This window comes from Paramisgurnus dabryanus, chromosome 11, assembly GCF_030506205.2.
Source record: "Paramisgurnus dabryanus chromosome 11, PD_genome_1.1, whole genome shotgun sequence".
Lineage (NCBI taxonomy): Eukaryota > Metazoa > Chordata > Actinopteri > Cypriniformes > Cobitidae > Paramisgurnus > Paramisgurnus dabryanus.
This window is the reverse complement of record NC_133347.1, coordinates 31,228,901-31,238,385: the sequence shown is the minus strand read 5'-3', so window position 1 is coordinate 31,238,385 and position 9,485 is coordinate 31,228,901.

The following is a 9,485-nucleotide window of genomic DNA, read 5'->3' as shown; positions in this document are numbered from 1 at the left end:
AAGGATAAATTCTGAGGTTAAATTTACTAAGTTTTTTGTTTAAATAAATCTATACAGCTGTTACTTTATGTAAACTCAAAATTTGTCATTAAATTATATTTTAAATAAAATTTGTAATTCATAAAAGGACTAAAATACATACAATTTTAAGGCAACTTGCAAAACAGCTTTTCTAGGTTTACTCAACTTTTAATTTTAGTTTTTGTTAACCTAACTCAAAGTACGATAAGATAAATTGTCAACTTAGCTTGTATTGTTTTGTTCAGCTGGCATAATTTTGGTAGCTACCAAGACTTAATAATTTAAACGTATAATGCTTTCTTAATGTGGCATAATAAAGTTTGTGTTTTGAAAAACTGAACAAATGTGTTTTGTTCTGGTTAGTTAGTTCAAACTAGAAGCAAACCATGACTCTTGAACCTAGATCTTCTACCACAACCCTAACCCAACTTTACTGATTGACCTGTAATTCAGCAATATGATTTAAGTAATTAAACTTATTTCAAGTGAAGCTTTAACACTATACTGTAAAACACTGGTTAACACAATAAAATCATTTGGCACAGCAGCCTTTAGGATTTTAAATAACCTACCTTTGATTATCAAATTACTTAAAAACCTCCTGTACTCTGAAGAAAAAAACTAATTTAAGTTCTCTCTGAGGGCCCAGAGGGCACTGATGTTCGTTACTGGCTAATGCCAAATGCAGACTTAAAGAGCACTTTGTGAAGAAGCATTTTGTTGCTAAAAACAACGCTATTTTGTGTATTTGGTATAATACAGTGTGTTTGCTTTGTTTATGTTTAAAAAAACACATTATTTTCCTCATTCTATACATTTTTGTTGCTCCAGATATCTCTGCCTCTACAGCCCTCTACTTCCTGCTTAAATGACGTCACTAGAACAGTTTTTTGACTAAACTTCGCCCACAGGAATATGTCAGTCGCCAGCTAAGCTAACGGCTTAACGGTGAAACATGAACACATGTTATATTGCGCTCTGTTAACACAATCAAAGCTTCAAAAACAAAAAAAGAATGGAACCTTTAACAATAGTTGGAAGTATACTCCACTCACTTCATTATGTAAGGGATAATGTAGAGGCAGCCGGTAGTTATTAAAGCAATAAACCCCGAGAAGCAGTGGGTTACCAGTGCATTTTATAACAGCTAAGGGGCGTTGTTAGGCACGACGCGAAGCGGAGTGCCTAATCCCCCTTAGCTGTTATAAAATGCACTGGTAACCCAACGCTTCGAGGGGTTTATTGCGTTTATAAAACGGTTACTTCATATGCATAACGTTAGCGGGATTTTATAAAATAAAACCCAAAAAAGTTGTAATTATATTAGAACAAATATTACTCTTCCGCCAAACAAAGTAGTTCCTCAGAATCAAGTGTGACTGAAACAGAGCGCAGTTCCCAACCAACACAGACACAGCAAAGACACAATGAAAATATGATTTAAGACTGTGGTGTTTATTTTATAAATCACCATTCATCTAATTTATACATTAACATTTATATCGTGCAACTGTTGAAGTGATGATCAAATATGCTTGGAAGCATGCTGAACTCTTTCCCCGTCAGCGGTTTTTTTTTTTTTAAGTTGCCACCCAGTTTTAGTTTAATGCCTTCCAGAAAATTATCTTCTTTATATAAACATAAAATATCAAATGAAAGAACAGACCATCCGCTTTGAAACAAAAACAACCAAAAAAACATTTAATCCTACCTTCATTTGATCTCTTATCACCTCTCAAATTTTTTTATTAAAAGCGGAGATAATTCCATTTTTGTGAAGAACTTTAGTAAGAGATCAGATTCAGACGGAGCCATGAACAGTACTACACGGTGTTTTCAGTGAATGTGTCAGTGTTTAAGTTGGGTAAGATCGCCACCCAGTGGATAATAGCAGACGTATGAACTTGAGTTATAAAATCCTTAGACAACGTTTTCTCTTTATCGACGAGATGACTCAACAATATTTATTGACATTCATCTGGATATCGCCATTAATTGTGCAATTGTAGACAAATTAAAAATATGATTTAAGACTGTGGTGTTTATTTTCATAAATCAATACGCAGTAACAGTGGCGCAGTGATACTTATGTAATGTGGTCTGAACCGTGAGGTTACCGGTGTATTTTATCACGGCTTAGAACGCGTTTCAACCAATCAGAATGAAGAACCAGAACTGCCCGTTTTATAATGGGAAATAAGCCCCGACAGTGTGATCAGGACCCGACGCGAAGCGGAGGGTCTTGTATCACACTGAAGGGGATTATTTCCCAATAACTACCGGCTGCCTCTACATTATCCCGCTTATTACACTGCTTCTTGCCACATAAAAAAAAAACTGGACATGAATATGAATTTGAAACATTTTATTGGCATATTTGTTTTAAATTAACATTTTTATCCTTCCGCGAAACTTTGCACAGATGCATAAAATGATCGTAATACCTTATTAGGATCCTCTGCTTCATACTTGTCTGTCTCCATTTTTTTCTCTTTTAGCCAGTCTTTGAGAAGTTTTAATGCCCATTCTGTATTTTTTGTGTGTTGGCTTCGTAGCTGTCATGCTCTATTTTGTCAAGTTCAGTCTCAGTAAGCTGTCTGTGTCTTGTCGTGGTTGTCGAGTGTTTGTCACAAGATGGCGCCAAACAGACAGTAATCTTTATTGATCTTTATTGGCGGCGTTATTATAGTCCGGCTATGCGTTATTATTTTGGAGCGGTTATTATTTGAAAAGAACGAACCTGCAAATGTCTCAAGTGACCAATCAGAATCAAGCATTCCAGAGAGCCGTGTAATAAGCACAAATAACACTTTTGAATACCATGCTGTTAACATCACGGCATAAATGAAAGGTACAACATTAAATAGCAGATGCTGTTGAGATTACTAAATATAAAAATATTTAAGATATTTAAATTTAAATAATAACATTGCTGTATCCTTTTGATTTGACTGTGTGTAGTACATTTGTGGATGCTTTAAGTACATAGCGAAGGAAACATTCATGGGTCTTTGGAATGTTGGAGATGGAAGCAACATCTCGAAAACCAATATTGAAGTTAGTCAAACATCTCTCCAGAAGTAATCTGCTACCCATCATACGAAAGTATGTAAGATCTGTGAGTCCAATTCTAAGTGATTGCAGCAGCTCAGTTACATTCATTTTCAGGTCAACCACCGATGATACTTCATCCATCCACAATCAGGTGATAATATATAGATGCAGGGGAAACCTCACCAAACATTCACTAAAAAAATCTTTGTCTAACTGAGTGGAACTGCTGGCTTGGTAAGATTCACAGACATGGATCCATTGGCCACTTAATTCATGACATTAAAACAACCTGATCTCACGAATTTCCGTGGCATAGTCACGGAATTTTGTGCTCATTTTTCCGTGGCATTCTCACGGATCTCCGCATTTTTCCGTGGCCCTGCTACGGACTGTCTTTTTCCGTGGCATTCTCACGGATTGGTTACTCAACTGTTTTGTCCTATTTTCTCACCATTTTCGCTTCGGTTTAGGGTTAGATTTACATGAAATGACATCCCTACCCAAACCCAACTCTAACCCCAACGCCAGGCGACAATTGTTTAAAGTTTAGAAAATATAAAAAAAATAAATCTGAAAAAATAGTATAAACCAATAGTTAAAGTGACATACTAACGCAAACACCAAATCTAACCCTAAACCGAAGTGAAAATGGTTTGAAAATAGGAAAAAGCAGTTGAGTAACCAATCCGTGAGAATGCCACGGAAAAAGACAGTCCGTAGCAGGGCCACGGAAAAATGCGGAGATCCGTGAGAATGCCACTGAAAAATGAGCACAAAATTCCGTGACTATCCCACGGAACTTTGTGAGATCATGTTGCATTAAAAACGTATTTTATATTTTATTGAAAATTGGAAAAAAAAGAGAGACTGGTTATAACCATAAGAAAGTTCTTTGTGTTGTACTGTCTGTTATATTACACATTTAAGTAGAATTTACAAATATAATTCTGTTAAAAGTAAACAAGTTTTAAACTTCTTATACTTTTTGAAGTAATTTGTGTCCTGGATGACACAATTCTGAACATTCTGGCTGTAATTAACCATTTTAATTATTAAACACACTGTTCAATTGTCACTGTTGTGGTTGTATTGTAATTGTTTTGTTTGCATTACTGTTTTGATTTTTAATAACTTAACAAAAAGAAATATATTTTTCATTGCCAGGATCCTGCCAAAGAGTCCTGTTTTATATATGTCTTGTCATGATGGTGGGGTTCTGGCAGTCCCATGTTCTATGTGAAGGCTCATGACCTTAGGCTTGTTCGACTTCATGCGGCGCCGCAAGAACTGACAGCCAGATGACGTCAAAGTACCGCGAGAATGATTCAAGAAATCGTATTTCGTCTCGCGATACTTTGACGTCATCCGGCTGTCGAACAAGCCCTTCGGTGTCTCGTAGGTTGTCTCCACCCCCTTGTTCTCCCTGTTCATTGTAATCATTAGTTCATTCCCCTCACCTGTTTTTCCTTGTTATCTTGTTTAGTTTTTCCTATTTAATCCCCTCTTGTCTTTTGTCCTGTGTTTCTAGTCGTGTGCCTTTCAGTTTAAATATCAAAGTCTAGTCAAGTTTAGTGTTAAGTCTGTCTTTTGTGACGTTATCGTGTATTACATGTTGTTATGCCCCCACGTGGGCTTTGTTTTCTAGTTTTGTCTTTATAGTGTTTTTTGTTAAACCCCTCATCGTCTGCGTTTGGGTTCTCGTCCACATTCCTGACAGTTCATTGTTTGTTCATGTTATTTAATGCATCTTGTTATGTTTTCTAATACAACTTAATTGTAAAGTGTTACTGAAATAATGAATTATTTATATAGTTACAATGAACAAAAACTGGAAAAAAGATTCAAGGCACTTGAATAAAATCGATTTTACTAGAAAAAAGAAAAACTTTGCCCCCTGCTGGACATTCTCTTACCATGGAAATGCACACAATCATAATTTTATTGCTGGGAGAGACAGATCCATGTGTTAGGTTTAGAAGTTGTTGGTGAGTGTGTGTGTGTGGGAAAACAACGAAGAAGGAACAGAAGTTTGACCATAGTAGTGCACGTTCCGGGAGGCGGTGGTAGGGCCGTGGTCCCCGTTCTCGGTCAAAAATAAATCAAAGATTTAAAATCAGGTAAGATGTTTTCTAGTCGTAATGTGTTTTACTTTAAATGTATAGTTAGAGCACTAAAATGTCACAATATGTCATTAAATGTACATTTAAAGGTGTAAACCTATTCGCAGAAAGTAAATTGTGTAATGTCCTTGCAGCAGAGCCACTTCCTGACCCACTGCACAGAGAACACAAAATTAACACACATTATTTACAAAAAATACAATATTAAATACTGTTGTGTTCATATTATATTTGTTGTTGAACATCACATTATATTAATGAGTAAGCTAATGCAGGCTTACTAGCAAATTTTGACATACTTAATATAATTACTGTCATTAGACATGGCTATGTGATAAGTAATTTGTGATAAGTGATTAACTTGACTTGCACTCTTTTCTTTGGAGTTAAAGCCATGGAAGACAGTGGTACAGAAGACATCCCCTTACCACCACTCTTGATTCTGATCATGAAGGAAACCTAGTTCCTACTGCCTTCATTACCCTAAAAAAAAACTGTGTGAAGAGAAGAGGGCATTGGTGGGCCAGAGGGATCAGCTGAGAACAAAACTGGATCGACTGTTGGACTCAGTTGCTGCTCCATCAACTGTGCCTGACACTCTTCATAGACACAATATAGTACAGTTCATTGTTCTGTACAAGTGTTTTTAACTGGTCTTTTTAATGTAGAAACACTTAACCCATTTTTTTCCAGACATGAAAATATACAAATGATGTTTCATATGTAACCCTCTGAAAAAAATCAATAATTATGGGGAAATTATGGAAATGTGTGTGAAAAATTGTGTTTTAAGATTGTTTACAATTGTGAGTGGTGGGATAATGTGATACTGAATATATCGTATACCTTATAATAAGGTTGCTGGTCATATAATTATAATATCATGAAAAAGTTTATTTATTTCATGAATTCCATTTAAAAAGATGGACACAAATGGCATCCTGAAAGAAGAGAGAGAGAGAGAGAGAGAGAGAGAGAGAGGGACAAGAATAATAACTAAATGAGTAAAATTATCACCATACAAGTATCTTTGATATATAAAGTTGTTTTTTTGCCATCTTTACTGGTGAACACCTTCTTCACCATAGGGTTTTTAGCATCCTGTTTGGGGTGATGATTTAAAAACACCTGCATCATGGCACGCTCAGGACGGGCAAAGTAGTCTACAGCCTGTTCCTCCCTGTCTCTCGCCTCCACTGCTAACTTAACCTGGCTTGACTATACATAAGGACAGAGAGAGAGAGATGATTACAATTATTAAGAAGAACTATTAAAAGTACACTTAGTAAGATCCATTTTGGTTGTATAGTCCTGTATTCTAAAAGAGCAGGATTTCTTGATGGACAATGTGCTCCATGTTATAAAAGCTGGTTAACCCTCTAGAACCCAATAGAATGTGGATGTAGAATACTGCTAATTCTTACATTATTATTTTTTTCAATGAATCAGACAACAGAAAAACTAGTTTACAATTTCAAGTATAGGCTACTTTGTTTTAAAGAGCACAAACCCCTATTTTATATGACACCAAACAACATTTACCTCTCATTGTTGAGATACTTCCCATAAAAAAGAAAAACAAACTATACTACCAAATTACTCACACAAAACGTTGTATATAATATATATGCATTCATATTATTCACGCACCGTACATATTGAATATTAATGATATTGGAAATTCATTCGAAACATGAGAAAATATCTACTTCGTTGAATATACAGCTAAACAAAAATATACAGCTTTCAAAATGCAAAGCGGGTTTTAATCCCGAAATAGCATGCACTAGCTACCTCTCTTACAACGTGTAACTCGTCGTGGATGCTTTGACGCAGCCATTTTGAGTAATAATTAAAATAATCAAATGGCATCATTTAAGTTTTTTTTAGAGAAGGCCCATACGGCCGTTATAGGTTTTAAAGGGTAAACATTAGAATAGTCAGCCGAAGTTGCAATTGAATAAGTTAACTCTGCTAACCTAGCTACAAAAAACAATGCAAATTAGCTTATGCAGTGTTATTTGACTTTAGCTGACTGAGTGGCTGGTGCAGTAGGTGACAATGTGACAGACTTTATAATAGCGACAACGATTATGTTGTCTTATTATAATATTCATTCATTTAGGTAAATCATCATCTTCGTCGTCGTGGCCCAACCAGGCCCACACATACACTATCCTCCTGACTACCTTAGCTGCCATGCTTACCGTTTCAGTTACACTCTCCTGCTCATTCTGTCCCTCCTTGACTTCACTATCAGACACCTGCTCCTCTCCCTGGGGGCCGCCATTACTAGTCACGTCTCCTAGCTCCTTGTGCTATGTTCACCTGTTTTTGCAAAATGGCATCAGGTACTGTAGGCTTGGAAACTGAAGCTACAGCACTAAACATGTCAGGTTTTTGCACATGTTGAGGCATCAACCTCTAGAATTGTTATTTTTTTGGCCAGCAACTTCTCAGCACCCCCCTTGTGCTTTTGTTTCTCCATCCTAAATCCACAGATTTCTGGCTCTGAGCCACTGACTGCATCTGACACAAGAACAGAGGGGGAGAGGTGGAGCCTGTTAAGAGATGATTGGGCCAGCCCAATGTCAGTATGGAAAATGAACCAATGGGCCGCTGTCCCTGCTTTATGGGCCGGTCATTTGCTAATTAAAAAAATCATATTATATCGACTAGACCACAAGTGCGTCAGGCCACTGGCATTTGCCCGGTATGCCAGATTACAAGTCCAGCCCTGCTGCTGATTTGACAGTTGTCCAAAAGACAACCATTGACACCTTACACAAGGAGGGTAAGACACAAAACGTCATTGCAAGAGAGGCTGGCTGTTCACAGAGCTATGTGTCCAAGCACATGAATAGAGAGGCAAATGGAAGGAAAATATGTGGTAAAAAAAAGTGTACAAGCAATATGGATAACCACACCCTGAACTCAAAAAAAGGAAATTAGCTGGTTATTGCATTAAAATAAGTCGAACGTGCAATTTTAACAAAATAATTTAATGTTTTAAGAGTGAATGTGAGAAAATCATGGTGGATAAGCATAGTCAGAATGATCTTGCACTGAAGATGGACTAAGATCATGGGAGATTACGCTAGATGACAAACCGCGTGAGTAGCCTGCCTCCGCCCTCCTACTTGCTACCGCTTAATTTTCATTTCGCTTCAGTACTACGTCTGGGACTTCTGTGTAGACTTTCGTTTTCTCCTGCAAATTTCTGCAGGTCCAATCAGCGAACAGAGGGGTGTGGCTAAGAACGATGACGTTGAGGTCGTGCGTCAGTTTGAGTTGTAGTTCAGTAATGGCAGCGGAGAAAGACGTGAGAAAAGCTCTGTTGTTGTTGCAAAACTACCGAATATACAGAAGTTAAAGCCGGAGCAAGAACCAGGTATGCTAAGTTTGTTGTTATGATTATTTGGACTTCTTGTTTCCGGCCAGTTTGGCGCATGATATACGTCACGACCACACGTTAGCGATCGCCTATGTCAGATCCTGAGTGACTCTTGGTAGATCCAATAGTTTTGAACTTCCACAGAGGACCCTCCTTAATGGAAGTAACGCTTTGCAATGGAGCGTGGCCAGACTCTCTGTACAAATGAAATGAAAGTACGAGAGTCTGGTTGGACCAGGCTACCGCGTGAGTGCCCAGGAAAATAACGACATTATCACCTGAAGAACTTGTGCCTGGAGTTCATTTGAAAAAGGTAAGATAATCTGTTTTCATTCATCTAAATGCAAACAAAACGATGTGTATAAAGTCATCAGCAGACTGTCCATCATTTTCAGCAATATTAGGTCATATAATTTTTTTACTCAGGCCATTAATGTCATGCTGGCATATTCATGTTAGCTAACGTGATGATATTGTGCCACGTTTTGCCTGCCATATGCTTGTAGGTGTCCAACACATTATTTTATGTTGTTTGGCTCAAAACCCTATGCCAGGGGTAGGCAAGTTCGGTCCTAGAGAGCCGCAGTCCTGCATATTTTAGCCTAAGCACTGATAATCTAACCTGATGTCTAAATCCTAAAGACATTGATTAGCTTGTTCAGGTGTGTTTGATTAGGGTTGGAACTAAACTCTGCAGGACTGCGGCTCTGTAGGACTGAACTTGCCTACACCCGCCCTATGCCGTCGCGCGTATTACAGATCAAACTGTAAAAACGCGATCTCTGTAGACAGCCCAGGCTCTACAAACTTCAATATACACACAGTGGCCAAACCTGCACCACGAAACAAAACAAAGTTTTACAGCCAATAAACGCCAAGAAGGATTTGAGGGTGAG